Source organism: Neomonachus schauinslandi, chromosome 6, assembly GCF_002201575.2.
Source record: "Neomonachus schauinslandi chromosome 6, ASM220157v2, whole genome shotgun sequence".
Taxonomy (NCBI): Eukaryota; Metazoa; Chordata; class Mammalia; order Carnivora; family Phocidae; genus Neomonachus; species Neomonachus schauinslandi.
Genome location: NC_058408.1, coordinates 73,578,943 through 73,594,085, shown reverse-complemented (window position 1 = coordinate 73,594,085; position 15,143 = coordinate 73,578,943). Strand labels below are relative to the sequence as shown.

Sequence of the window (15,143 nt, the reverse complement as noted above, 5' to 3'; positions counted from 1 at the left end):
GGTCTTGGAGGCAGCCTTGGCTCAGAGTGGAAAAAGAATAGCAGAAAATCAGTGAGACCTGGTGGACTTGAATTGGTCTTTGTGTTAGGAGTAGGATGGGGTACTCCCTGCTCTCCTCAAAATCCTTCCCTGCTGTGCCTGTCTTCCAGCCCCAGGTGCACGTAATGAGGGGTAGGGATGGAGTGAGATCACGTCTCCACTCCATCACCTGGCAGGGGACGGGCTTGTGTGTTCACAGTGACGACATGAGAGAGAGTTTGTAGACCTGGTCCTTACTCCAAATGTACACAGAGCAAACTGGATTTCTCACAATGACCAGGGAATGTGTAAGGACTGGGCCTTCCTGGAAACGTTCCCCAGGGCCCCTTCGCAAATCTCAGTTCTCCTTGGGTTGGGGTCTGTGCCAAATAGCGCTCCGTTTTCTGCCATCCAGAAGTCTACGTGGCTCAAGCGAGAGTATCCCCAACGCTGACTTCTTGTCCCTTCATGCTGGCTTCCATCCTCGCTTCCCTTTGATTCCATCTACTCAGGTACAACTTGCACTATCATTTCAGGGTATAATGCTTTTTCCAAGGCACCACATGACCTTTACCAGAAGCACGACCTTAAGGAATATGTTGCAGGCTTTCTTCCCCCCTCTTGCTCCTTCCTGCCCCCACAACGCCAGTACGCAGTGCGCACGCTGCCGCCCACTCCAACTCGTCCACACGCCATACTTCAGCTTGCTTTCCTCAGAAACGAGGCTTCCTTATATAACTTCTCTGTGAGAAAGCATGAAGCCCTTTTGTTGATTAACACAGTATTTTTTTAACTGTTGATTTCAGCTGTCTGGCTGGGAGGAATCTCTGTAGAAGTCTTAGAGCCAAAATGAAGTCTTAGCCCTACAGGCTGAGAGATGCGGTGCTTCCTTGAGCTACCATACTAGCTAACCGAAAGGGATCTCTCCGGCATTTAAGTGGTCAACTTCAACCACACCCTGTCAAAGGGACCATACCGTGTAGTCTGACTAAACTTTGAGAGCCGTGTCTATAATTAGAATGCTGTAGGGAGCTGGCTTGCTGGCGTTTTGTCATCTGTGCATACTGAATACATTCCCATAACATTGTTTCAGTTAATCGTCCTTTGGGGTCCATCGTGGGGGGTCTAAAAGTCGCTGCTCTTGTATTTCTTCCTACCACGGAGCCTTTGTGAGCACAAACATGTTGCTGAGCGCCTAGGAGATACTGAGCGTCTGTCTGCCCGTGCTTTTTCCCCCCACCGTGTGTGTTGGGAAGGGTGGGGATGGGGGGTGGGGAAGGAATATCAAAACAACAAGAAGGAAATTTACACGTTATTTTAAGTATTAAAGCTGAACTCCAGATATAGCTCTTCCTCAGTGTGGTATGATTTATAACCCAGAATGCTGGAACATTTAAAAATGCAGCTCCGAAAAAAACCCAAACAAAACAAAAAAACCAGTGTCCTCATTTATTTAAGTTTTCCACTCACTACTTCACATTGTCCCTGCCCTTGGTGACACCGGCCGCTGCTTTGGCACAAGGGTTGACAAACTGTACAGACAGATGTGAAACAGTCTCCCCTGCAAATACTCAACTCTGCATTTGAAGCCTGAAACCAGCCAGAGACAACTTGTCAGCAGATGGGTGTGGCTGGGTTCCAATAAAACTTTATTCGTGGGCATTGAAATCTGAATTTCAGGGGCGCCTGGGTGGCTCAGTCACTTAAGTGTCCCACTCCTGATCTCAGCTCAGGTCTTGATCTCGGGGTCATACGTTCAAGTCCCGTGTTGGGTTCCACCGTGGGCATGGAGCCCACTTAAAAAAAAATAAATCTGAATTTTGTATCGTGTTCATGGGTCACAAAATGGTCTTTTGATTTTTTTTCAGCTGCTGAAAGACAGAGAAACCATTCTGAGCTTGCAGGGTATACAGAAATGGGTGGCAGGCTGGGTTTGGCTCATAGGCCATAGTTTGCGGACCTCATTTATCATCATCCAGATATAGTCACTTCCTTGGCTCGGGACAAAAAACCAACTGTTTGCTGTAGAACTTCAACTTGCCGACTCCTTCTGGCCACAGCCAAACATCATGTACCAGGAGGAGTTTTCATTCCATCCCTCAAATGCTTCCACTTGTTAAGCCAGAAGCTTCTATGATGCAGCGGGAAAAGTATTAAGCTCCTTACAGCCCATGCATGCACCTCTCGGGTGTCCCAGACACCAAACCGGATTATTACCACACGGCCCCAGTGCAGTTCATGCAGGCCAATGTGCTTTGGATATCTAAAAAAAGCTTCCTCCGCCTGCCTCTGTGGGTAAATTCGGTAGTGGAAATAGGCAGACCTTTGCTCTCAGGAGACAAGCCCAGAGGCCACTCTGGCCATCAGGGCTCTTGTAGAGAGTGCCAAACCACAGCTGGGAAGGGGTGTGAAAGGAGGAGTCTGCAGCAGCCCAGGAAACAGCCCAGCTGGAGAAGGATGTCAGGACGGACAGAGGCGGCTTTCCACAGGCCGGTCCTCAGAGACACATGAGCAGCCAGCCAGTCTTTAACTTGCTGGCATCGTGGTGAGCCTTGGTGGGTCTGCCATTTCCCCTGATCTCACTCTCCCTTCCTTGGTGGGCTATTCAACTGTTTGCCCTTCTAGCATTCCCCAGTTCTAACCGGGGAGATGGGGTGCTTTGGGCTCCAGATGATCGCCTCCCCCTTCTGGGCCCAGAGAAGAGAGTGTTCATCCTGTGGAGACGAGGAAGAATCTTCCTATGATCCAGTCATCAGGACATGACTTCACCCCAGAAACCTTCTCTGCTTGCATCCCCCAGCCGTCCTCGCTCCCGGCTCCCCCTCTCTATACCCACAAGCACTATTTCTGTTCAGCCTTGGCACTGAGATTTTTAAAGGCTGTGGGGCAAGAACAGTGATTTATAATCCTTGTATCTTATATTGCCCTGTACATGGCGAATCCTCCATTAGAACATTTTGTGGATTAAATGTGGAGGGAGTCAAGCAGAGAAAGACAATTATCGTATGGTTTCACTCATATGTGGAACATAAGGAATAGCATGGAGGACATTAGGAGAAGGGAGGGAAATCTGAAGGAGGGCAAGTCAGAGAGGGAGACGAACCATGAGAGACTCTGGACCCCGGGAAACAAGCTGAGGGTTTCAGAGGGGAGGGGGTTGGGGGGATGGGGTAACAGGGTGATGGGTATTGAGGAGGGCACATGTGATGAGCACTGGGTGTTAGATGTAACTAATGAATCATTGAACACTACATCAAAAACTAATGATGTACTATACGTTGGTTAACTGAACATAATAAAAAAATGTGGAGGAAAGCATTTCAGAAGGTGTCTATGCAGGGCACTTGGGGCTCTCACTCACGTACTTACTCTCCCTCAGATTATCCCTTATGTCTGCTTCTCTTTTATGCCATTTCCTCAATGCACTCTTCATTGCCAGAATGAAGGTAGGTCTGGCTGCAAGAGCCATCACCCCACAGAGCTGCAGCATCACTTTAAGGGGTGAGGCTATTAGGGTTTGCCACATTGTGCCTTTTTCCTTCACCCAGTGTGTCTATAGACAATAGATTATACACACAGACATACACACACACACACACACATATATATATACAGACATATGGACATATGTATTCTATTTATGTAAGTCACCAATTTCCATTACAGAACCATAAAAAATAAAATAGTCCATAATTGCACAAGACGTAATCACTGCTAACATTTTCACACCAAATTTTTTACCCTGATGCAACCATTATCTTGCTCTCAGGAGACTAGTCCAGATATTTATTAATGTGCTATTTTGGAAGAGATTAATGGATTCCCATTCAGATATGAAGTTAGCTACTCCAGAATTTCTATGGGTGATACATGAACTAGTTTTGGGTAGTACATGGACAAATTTGTTTTCTTGTAAGTGATTTTATTTTTCTTGGTAATAATTTGACTAATTCAGGTTTGGGACATACTGCTGGGTTTGTTGCTAGCTCACACATTGTAGGTCACCCCGCTAGGTACTCTGTGGGAGAGTCAAAGCTGGTAAGACATGGATCCACCTGGTGAATCCCTCATGACATTCATTACTAAGATGCTGGAAAACAGGTGCACACTATGATTTCTATGGATCATGTTCCATCCCTGCTACGAAACAGCAAACTGTGAGCCAGGTATCACAATAGTCATCGATGTAGGAAACTGAGGCTACTCTCATTTCCTGATGAACAGCTCAAGTGGGGCTCCTGAGTGATTCCGTCATGCAGTTTCAAGGATGCAATTTTGGCAGGGGCTGGCTATGGTCCAGGTTCCATGGTTGCCTAGGTTTTGCAGTGTCTGTGAAATTGTGGCTTACTGACATCAGGGAGGTGGAGAAGCTGTGGACCGGCTTGGACGGAGGGGACAAATGATACGGTTGGCAATCACACGAGTAAGAACCACCAACACCTATGAAGCACTTGGTCTTTCTGAAGTAGTGGAGGAAGGGTGAAGGGAAGGGAGGAAGAAATGAAACTCATTAATTGGCTTTAAAAACTATTTCTCATAAAATGCTGCAGCCGCTAAGGAAAACGGCATGGCGTTTCCTCAAAAAAGGAAAAAAAGGTAGAATTACAATATGATCCCGCAATTCCACTTGTGGGTATGTACCCAGAATAAATGAAAGCAGGGACCTGATCACATCGCTGTATTCCCACGTTCACGGCCACATGATTCCCAGTAGCTGCAGGTAGAAGCAACCACGTGTCTGCCCATGGACTAATGGATGAAGCAGGGGAGTATGTTTCAACCTTGGAAAGGAAGGAAATGCAATACGCGCTACAACATGAAGGAAACTTGAAGATATTGTGCTAAGTAAGCCAGTCAAAAAGGACAGATCCTGTAGGACTCCATTCCTCTGAGTTACCTCGAGTCGTCGGACCCAGGAGGACAGACAGTGGGATGGTTGCGCCAGGGAGGGAAGGGAGGATGCGGCATTCCTATTGGTGGGCTTGAGTGTTCCTCTGGGGAGAACACAGAAGTCCCGGGCACGGACAACAATGCACTGAATGCCCCTGAGCTGCACCCTTAAAAATGGTTAGAATGATAGCTTCCTGTTATGGATATTTTACCATGATTTTTAAAAAAGGATAAAAAAAAGTTTCTTTTTTCCTTCTTTTCATGCTTGAGTAGCTCTTTTCTGTCCATGTGTCAGTGGCCCAGTGTGGGTAGCAGCCCAGATACAACACACGTGTACAAGTGAAAGGGTTTGTTTTTGTTTGTTTGTTTTTTTATAGTAACACCATAACAAGCCCTCCGCTCCCAGGCAGCCTTACTCCTGCCGGAGTCCTCTTCCTCGAGATGGAAAGGTCCACCACAGCACAGGAGGCCCCTTTTGTATTTGCTCCCTGAAATGTCACAGGCCAGTTGAACCAGCAAACGATGGTGAAGTTCAGTGACATCATCCTTGGACAAAGGACCTGCTGAGCAGTACCCCCTCACCTCTGTCATCGGTTTCCTTGTCCATGAAATGGGCCAAGCATTGATGGAAACTCAGGGTAGACATGAATTTGTCCAAACTGGACCCTAATGATCAGGGAGTACACAGGCAAGCCAATCCGTTGGGAAAATGATGATGATCCCTTTCCTCCTCCTACAACCTCCTTCCCCAAAGGCTCACCTGGAACCAAAGGAGACTAATCCTCCCCCTTTAAAATAACAGGTAAAGGCATGTTGGCAACTACTTAACGTGGTGCATGGGCATGCAGACTCTGAAGCCAGTCTGCCCATGTCTGACTGTTACTACTAAGTGTGTGATCTTGGGCCAAGTTATGTGACCTCAGTTTTCTTATGTGTGAAATAGGATGATCCTAAGGGTATTGACTTCAGAAGCTTGCTGTGGAAGTAAGCTAGTATTTGTAAAACACACAGAGGGAATTTGGTGCCTGGTGTGGAGTACATGAATATTCATGATTTAGAGTTTGATGGCATCCCCTAAAGAGTCAGCATAGCAATATAGGGAGCTCTCCTCTTTGAGTCTCTTGATGTCTGTCTGCATGGAAGTTGTAAAGGCCGTAATGTTTTCTTTCTTTCTTTTTTTAAAGATTTTATTTATTTGAGAGAGAGAGAGAGAGCATGAGCAGGGGAGAGGGAGCAGAGTGAGAAGGAGAAGCAGGCTTCCCGCTGAGCAGGGAGCCCAACATGGGGCTCGATCCCAGGACCCCGGGATCATGACCTGAGCTGAAGCAGACGCTTCACCGACTGAGCCACCCAGGTGCCCCAAAGCTGTAATGTTTTTATTATAATTATTATTAATGCCTCCATCTTCTCTCCTTTGACTTCTAAATCTGAATTAAGGCAGAAAGGAAACTCTTCTAGTAAAAAATAATGGTTATTTTAAATGATAAAAGTGGTATATGCTTAATGTAGAAAGTATGAGAAGTAAAGACATTATTTTAAAATTCATTTCTGTCCCTATCCCCTTAGTGAAAATCACTCCTCACATTATACTCTTCCTTAGTTACTATCAAGTATCTTAATGTTTATTGTTTCTATATAAATTTTTTTTCCCCTCTTTTCTGGGGCAAGATCCCAGCCGGGAAGACCTATGGATAGAAAAAGTTAAATAAGCTTAATGATTTTATGCTTAATTTTGTATAAGAAAAACTGAACTTTTTAAATGTTTAGATTTTATCGTTACATGAAAGAATTATAATTTGGCCATGTTTACAAAGTCATTTGCAAAAAACTTTAAAATATGCATAATTTCCTACTATGCCACAATATTAAAAATGGCTTTCATTTAATGTATTAAATTGAATTAAATTCACTAATGCCGTGTAAATCTGGGCAAGGAGGATGATAAATTATAAATTCCAAAAGTGTTTGAATGAATGACGTTAACAACTAGAAACAGCACAGGAGCGTCTTCAAAGTTAGGCTGTTTCTGTACGTGAAGGCAATTGGTCAAAATCAATTTTTAGTTCTGAGAACGAGTCTGTTTCTGTGAGGAATGGATTCACCAAGGCTGGGTAAGTGACAGCGATGCAACAGCCTTGGGGAGCAGGACTCAGTCTCTCTGCAGGCTGTGTAACAGCCATCTGGGTGGGAAGGCCTTGGGAAAATGAGAATGGCACCGGAGATGCTCGGGGACTTATTTTCCCTTTCGCATGTTGTGTGTTCTTGGAAGCATTGGTAACTCATGCCTTTGTCTTTTGTTGCCCCTCAACCCTCAACCATCTTTCCACCCTTCTGTCCTCTCCCCTAATCCTGAAAGCCACACAAGTTGCATACAATAAATAAAAGTATTAAGCATGTTTATGGAAGAGCCATTGATCTCTGGTGTTATTTTTATCGGAAAGGAAAAGCAGTCCTGATAATAGGAATTATGATGTGATTCTAAGTAAATGGCTGTGCACTTGAGCTTCCCTGTCTTCGACAAAATGGCCGGACTGGTGGTGGTAAATGAACCGTCTTGTTGGCCTCTCCACTCTCGTGGGAAGTAGGATGGCAGCCTTCCCTTACTGGGCTGCAGCAGAGGGGACGGCAGAGACTGCTAGAAGTGAGGGGACCTATCTAAGGCCACAGATGGGTCTCACAGGATATACTTTCCCCCAAACGTCTCCGTTCTCTGGCCAGCAACATTCTGTGGACTCTGAGATGGAGGCGCTTCTAACTTGAATGCTACATGTTTAATTGAGGCATCCAGTTGACCTGGTGTATCTCTCCGAGAACCTTATGGAGGCCACTCAGGAAACACAGAGACTTGCTTTTTGCTTGTCCCAAACCATCTCCCAAGCCCGTGCTCACTTCAGCTGGAGTGCTTAGGCCAAACAAACACCGAAGTAAGAAAACATTCAGAGAAATGGTAGGTGGCAGAGCAGCTGGAAGGCCTGAAAAGGGCCAATATTTGCTTTATTGCCTCTGAGCTCATTACTTGCTCTGAGCAGGTTAGCCAGGAAGGGAGGATAAACACTGTTTAGTTAATAATTCCCGTAAAAACCCCACAGAATGTCCTCTCTGATTTACCATTGTATGCCTGGAGAAAGCACAATGTCCTCTTTGCTTATATTTTTTCCCAATCAAGGTTGAAGCCAGTGGACTGTTCAGCATGTGGGTGAATGGTGAGAGCTTGTTTTGTTTTTGTTTTTCACATCTTCCTCAGGTTAAGAATGTGAAATGTGTGCGAGACACATTCAGGAAAAGAGACTATTACTTGGGCCTCATCTCTTAATGCAATTTTAGATCAAATGGAAATATTTCCTGATTCAATATTTGCTGCCTAAAACCGATTTTCTTATTTCCAGCTTGGGGAGTTAAAAAGCAAGAAGGAAGGTGTCTATATTTTTTGGTACTGCAGTGCCCTAGAATGACCCCCATGATTCATTCACCAAACAAATAAAATCCCTCTAAGAGCTGGTCAAAGACAGGCCTTGGACCAACTCATTCTCCTAATGTGGCTGAGCAGTGGGACATCCTTTGTTTATGTACCTTAATCTTAAAAGCAAACATTCTGATTGCATTAACCTTAAAGCATGTATGGGGGCGATGGGCTGGTGGGGGAAGGACAAGGGAGAAAGGGAGGGAGGGTAGAGGAGGAAGATAGTGGTAGAGTTTTCATTTAAAATTAATCAACAACGTTTTAAAATAGCTGTACCATGGGAATAAACAGTAAACCATAAGTAGCGAGGTTAAAATAAGTTTTATGTTATATTTCAAAGAGGGAATTACTGTATGCGTTGTCTGTGAGGCATTATAAAATGCACATTGAAAGCTTTCTTTCAGAGACATCTGCACTCCCTGGTTCCCATGTTGACCACATGCGTTGGTAGAACAGATGGTAAAGGTTAAAGGTAATAAAGTGAAATTTATCTCTATATGAAAATGTCTTATTCATATGAAGCCTATTTCTGTGTGAGCACAATTAAAAATAAGTAAACTTTTAAAATACAAACCTCAGCCTCAGAATTCTATTCTCTAAGTTACTGTTGGTCAGTCACTAATGAATGCACCATCTCCAAAATAGGACAACGTCACTAGTAATTATGGTTGACTCTAAAGAAATCTTTATGTGTCGATAAAATTTTTTCGTGAGCACCTGTTTTAGCAATGAGATAGCTGGTATTAAAACCTTGTTCCTTTGAAAAGTATTGAACTTTGGAATATAAGACAAAAGCATACAGAAGTTGAAAATAAATGCGGCCTTTTCTTGTTGATTTGTTTCCCGTTTCAGTGTACTTCCCAACTGTACAAAATTATTATCAGAGCAGGATTGTGGCAGATATTACACTGGAAGAACGAGTTCCACAATGAGCAGGGATGGTTATAGAAACTGATAATCCATCATAGTTTTGCTTTTTTCAGGCATAAGATACTGTTTTATTTTTTTAAAAAGATTTTATTTATGTGAGAGGGAGAGGAAGAGAGAGAGAGAGAGAGAACATGAGTGGGGGGAGAGAGAGAGGGAGAAACAGACCCCCCTCAGAGCAGGGAGCCCAACTAGAGGCCTGATCCCAGGACCCCGGGATCATGACCTGAGACGAAGGCAGATGCTTAACCGACTGAGCCATCCAGGCAGCCCTAAGATAATGTTTTAAAGAAAGTTTAGTTATCTGAATAGGAAATATCATGGTATGATGTTCCTGGCTAATGGCTTACTGTTTTAAACTCAGACCCTAAATACTAACAAAGAAACAAAACTAAGTAAAAACACACAGAATACTTATGTTGGAGAGCAAAGTTAAAAGGATCCAGCAAACAAAATGAAAGTTATCCTTGGAGCGCCAGTTAACAACAGGTGTGCCTGAAAAACATGGTTGCCAAAGATTTGGTACTTAAGAAGAACCTGAAGATGTACATGTTTTGTACACATCTTGTAAACAGTCTTGTATCCATCTGTGAATCCTAGTAGGGGCCCCAATGCAGGGAGGTGAAATGCACCCAGCCCGGGTGGGAAGAGAGTCACATGGACACAGGGAGGGAAAGCTAGCAGAGAGCAGCTGAGAAAAGATGAAGAAAGAATGAGAAAAAGACCAGCACAGATGACATGCCTTGTCATCATGTCTGCAAGTCTTTAAACTTTCTTGCAAGGATAGAGTTCAACACTCATATCTGCACCTAATACATATTATATTTTGCCTTATATAGACATTAGGTAATTACACAGTAATTAGGAGAGCAACGCACCATTGATGTTCCTGTGGAATCTGTGCCCAAACCTTCAAGAATACCCACATTTTAAAGTAGACAAATATCTGTTCAAGCTCCTGGCTTTCCCCTGAATCACATTAGTTAAAGAATCATGTGACACTGTGTGATATGCAATTATATTTTCAATGTTCTATGTAGTTTTATTGTTCATTTTTTTACACTGTGGAATTTTTGTGAATGGATGAATTGGTAATAAACCACAAAACCAATTTGAGAAGCAGGTGCTGGGCCTTTGACTGAGTCTCCTCCTTTGTAGGGTGTGCTGTTCAAATGATCTCCCAGCAAAATCAGATGTCCACATCATAAAACCTCTTGTTGCTGATAGTAAATGATTTCAGCGATCAATTCCAAAATGTCAAAGAATCCTAGTGCTTTGTGTAGGGCAGTGTGAGGTCAGTCCTCAAAAAATCATGGTGTTGTCTTCATGACATTCTATGTTTTGAAAAGGGAGATTTTATTGCTTCTAGATGACAACTTGGCAATAATCTCCAAACTTTAAAACTTTTCATATTATTGAACCTAAGAATTTATCCTCAGGGGTATGCTCTGTATTTAAGTATGCTTATGATATTGTTGAAAATCATATAGAAAAATCGAAGAGAGGGGCGCCTGGGGGACTCCGTCGGTTGAGCGTCTGACTCTTGATTTCAGTTCAGGTCGTGACCTCAGGGTCCTGGGATGGAGTCCTGAGTCAGGCTCTGTGCTCAGCAGGGAGTCTGCTTAAGATTCTCTCTCCCTCTGCCTCCGCGCCCCCGCATGCTTTCTCTCTCTCTCTCTCAAATAAGTAAAATCTTTAAAAAAATCTTAGGGAAACAAATACCTAAATGTCTCTCGTGGTCAAATAGATCATGCTACATTTGCTCAATGGAATATATATATATGCCATACATGAATTTTTTTTCTTCATACCATACATGAATTTTTTTTTTACTTTTTTTTTAAAGATTTTATTTATTTATTTGACAGTGAGAGAGACAGTGAGGGAGGGAACACAAGCAGGGGGAGTGGGAGAGGGAGAAGCAGGCTTCCCGCGGAGCAGGGAGCCCAATGCGGGGCTCGATCCCAGGACTCTGGGATCATGACCTGAGCCGAAGGCAGACACTTAATGACTGAGCCACCCAGGCGCCCCCATACATGAATTTTTGAATAAAACTTAATAGCTTGGAAAATGTTCATGAATGATATGGCTATCTTTGAGCGTTTGGCTTACTGGAGATACTTATTTATTGCCTGTGTGATTTTCCACACTATCCGTGATAAACATATATTACCGTGCAGGTGAAAGATGACACTAACAAAAATTCTAGTTTTGCAGAATGTGCAGACCAGTGGGGCCATCATCTGTCTTAACGTGGCTTCTCCTCTGCTAGCACAGCCCAGGGTGAGAGAGTCAGAACCTCCAGAGGTAGGACTTGGTCAACAGATCAGCATTTGGCAACCAGTAAAATCAACTTAGGCAAAGAGTTTCTGCAATTCAAACACAGACCCGGTGAAGCTGGGATTGCCGTGCAGAGGAGGGTCCTACGTGAAGCACACTGTGAGTGATTTGAAAAGAATTACAGCAGCAACCCAAGCAAAGCCGAGCGATCCTTTCTCCTCCCCGTCTTTCTATGCTTTCTGCATTCTTGAAAGTTCCGGCATCGGTGAACTGGTGAATCCTTCTCTGATGTTTGCGTCTGATACCAGCAACTTATAACTGACTGTAAATTTAATTAGACCCAACCCGCCTGCTGGGAAGGTAGCTAGCCCACTGCCAGATGTTTAGCAATTCCAGCTCTAAATGACAAATACGAGGATCAGTTCAATTGTGGAATGTTTGGGGCATTCAGGACTTCAAATATTTGTGTGTTTAGCTGTTTTTGTTTGTTGGGCTCTACAAGACAGTCTCACGGGAGTAATCCTGTCCCGGAGACTAGCCGATCACCCAGAATATGCATTTCAGCACGACCTCGTATGTTCTCCTCATCCTTAAATATGCAGCAGTTCTCAGAAAATCTCGTTTCTTGGGAAAATTCCCATCAACTAGAAGGTTTACGAAACATAACTTAGAACTTTGCAGGATATTCCTTTCCTGACTGCCCCCCCTTTGAACTGAGTTCCCTCTATTATTCCCTAACAGAAAAATTCTATTGAACAAACATTTACGGAGCACTCACCATGTGTCATTCCCTGTCCTCGAAAGTTTGCCAATATTCACGTGCTTACTCCTCATGACGATTCTATCAGGTAAGTGTGGTCCTGTCCCCTAGGAAACCGAGGCAGAGATGTTAGGTGCATTTGCTAAAGCCAGTTTTCTAGTGAATGGGAGAGGTGGGGTTTGAATCCGTGCAAGCCGTTTGCAGAGACTTGGCTTTTAGGCATTACATTATGTGGCCTCTCACACTATTACATGTTTATTTTTTTTCTTAATTAAAAGTGAAGTCACTGAATCATCAGTGTAAGGTAGAATATACTATAGTATATTAGTAGTTACTGTAATTACTGTAGTAACTAATGACCTCAAAACCTCAGTGGCTGGCAACCTCGAAAGTCTATTTTCACACTCTTGCTCCTTGTACACTGGGGGTGGCTACGAATGTCCTCCCTGGTTTCTCCACTGTGGGGCCCAGGCTGACAGAGCAGCTTCTCTCTGGGAAATAAACTGTGGGCCATTGTGGCAGAAAGAGACGAGACATCGCATTGGTTGGTGCTTCAAGTTCTTTGGGACATGATTCATGCTACCTTCTCCCATATTTTGCTGGCCATAATGTCACATGACAGAGCCTGCCATTAATGGGACTGGGAATAAAGTCTTCCCCCAGGAAGGGTATCGAATATCTGTAAGCAATCTATCACAGTGTCAATTACTCATTACAATTTTAGTGATATATTTATTACTACCTTTTTTATTAGTCTCCCTTATTCTATTTTTAACCCCACAGCTTTGTCTTCAGTGCCTCATATAGTATTTGGCACCTGCTAGGCACCCCACATATAGAATTGATGAGCAAATGCACACACTCAGTGATAGCCAGGGGTGGGGCTGGCCAGAATGCAAACTTTGGTATCCAACAGTGCACTCTAGTCCCAGTTCTGTCTTTAAATTACTGTGCGATCTGGCACATCAGCCTTAATAAACTTCAGTGTTCTCATCTTTAAAACAGGGATGATAATAGTGCTCATCTCATAGGGGTGTAACAATGATTAAGTGAGGTAATGTTTGCCAACAGGGACCAACGGAACCGCTACTTGTTTACTGCATATTACCTAATTAAATACTCCATCAAACACAGGTGTACTATTATTTTGTGGACCACAAAGGAGTGAGTTGCCAATTAAACAATTATATAACCACCTTTAAAGTGGACTCAATTTCAGAGATGTTAAAATAACCCCCAAATGTGCATTTTTAGGATGAATGACATCGTTGTATTAGAAATTAAGAAGCTTACACAAATATTTTGTTGTAATGAAGTTGGTGATTCATGAATGGCCAGATTATACCAGTGATGGGGATTTTTCTCTACCTCTGATGTGTCAGACACCATGAGCTGCTTTCGCCATAGCCATACCCCTGCCCTTGCCCCCTCCCCCCTTCCTAGAATAATCCTGATTATGTTTTGAGAAAGAGATAAACTCTAGCCTCAGGGAGTTCATCATAAATTTCATTCAGTTACGGTCTCATTCCCTTTATTCGTGGTTGGCTTGAAGATAGTCGCGTGACCTAATTCTAGCAAATTGGACCTCTGAGAAAGTCTCCGTTTCACCTTCTGGGAAAATTGTTCTTCCCAATGAAGAGCCCCTCATGTGAGGAAAGACCTCCCTTCTTTGTTGGCAGAGGTATGTGTCATCTGGAACCGTGGCAGCCCCATGGCCACAACGTGGAGAGGAGAGGTTCACAGGTGGAAGGAGAAGCTTCACAGGTGGAAGCTTCCAACTCAAAGTGCCATTCCTCACCTCATGTTTACACATTAGTTTATAACACATTGAATTTTTCTGCTCTGAATTATCATTCTGATGGGTGCCAAATGGCGATTTTCTGTCATCATTTCTTCCACATTTATTATTGGTTGGCTTTCCATGAGAAGAAAAAGCTTTCTCCTGTATCTGTTTATTCGTTTGCATATTTATCTGTTTCTTGATTTCTGTACATCCCTGTGGACTCAGGGGTTCCTATTTTATTCGATGTGTTACAATTTACTACTGTCAAGGTTTATTTTGATGATCAATATTATCCTAGATTTGACTAGTTGGAGTCCCTTCAAGCTAGTTTCTCTCTTCTTTTGACAAGTTCCCATCGTTCTTTGAGTGTTTCCCTACTTCCAGCACAGCAACAGGTTCTAGGCTCATTCTGTTCATTTCCTAACCCAGCCCTGGGATCGCTTATTGCTCTAGGGGGCCCTGGTTCCTTCCAGTGGAGGATGCTGTGTGGACACCAATATCTGGATGCTAGGTGTGCTCATGGCTACTGTGATATTGTTTCCCAGGCTCCCTCAGGGTACCAAGCTAGGAAATCTCTATATACACATAGACCCACTGCCTTAGTGCGTTTGGGCTGCTATAACAAAATGCCATAGACTGGGTGGCTTATAAACAGCAGAATTTTACTTCTCACAGTCTGGAGGCTGGAGGTCTGACAACAGGGTGCCAGTGTGGCCGGGAAAGTGTCCGCTTCCTGATCACAGACTTCTCATCATGTCATCACATGACGGAAGGATGAGGGAGCTCTGTGGGTTCTCTTTGATGAGGGCATGAATCGCATTCAGGATGGCTCCACTCCCATGACCTAGTCACCTCCCAAAGGCCCCATCTCCACACACCAGCATATTGGGGGTTAGGTGTGAACATATGAAATCTGGGGGACAAAGATATTCAGACCATAGCACACACATTTATTCCCATATTTATCTGTATGTACCGTGTTCAACATGCTGAGTGCTCTGCGGATACTTCCTCCACCATCCCAG

General features: G+C 43.8%; 1 pseudogene; it reads right to left on the bottom strand.

Annotated features, from left to right (window-relative positions):
* LOC110585982 overlaps positions 1-3,544 on the bottom strand; it is a 31,398-nt pseudogene extending 27,854 nt beyond the window's left edge.
* Positions 3,545-15,143: the final 11,599 nt, after the last annotated feature.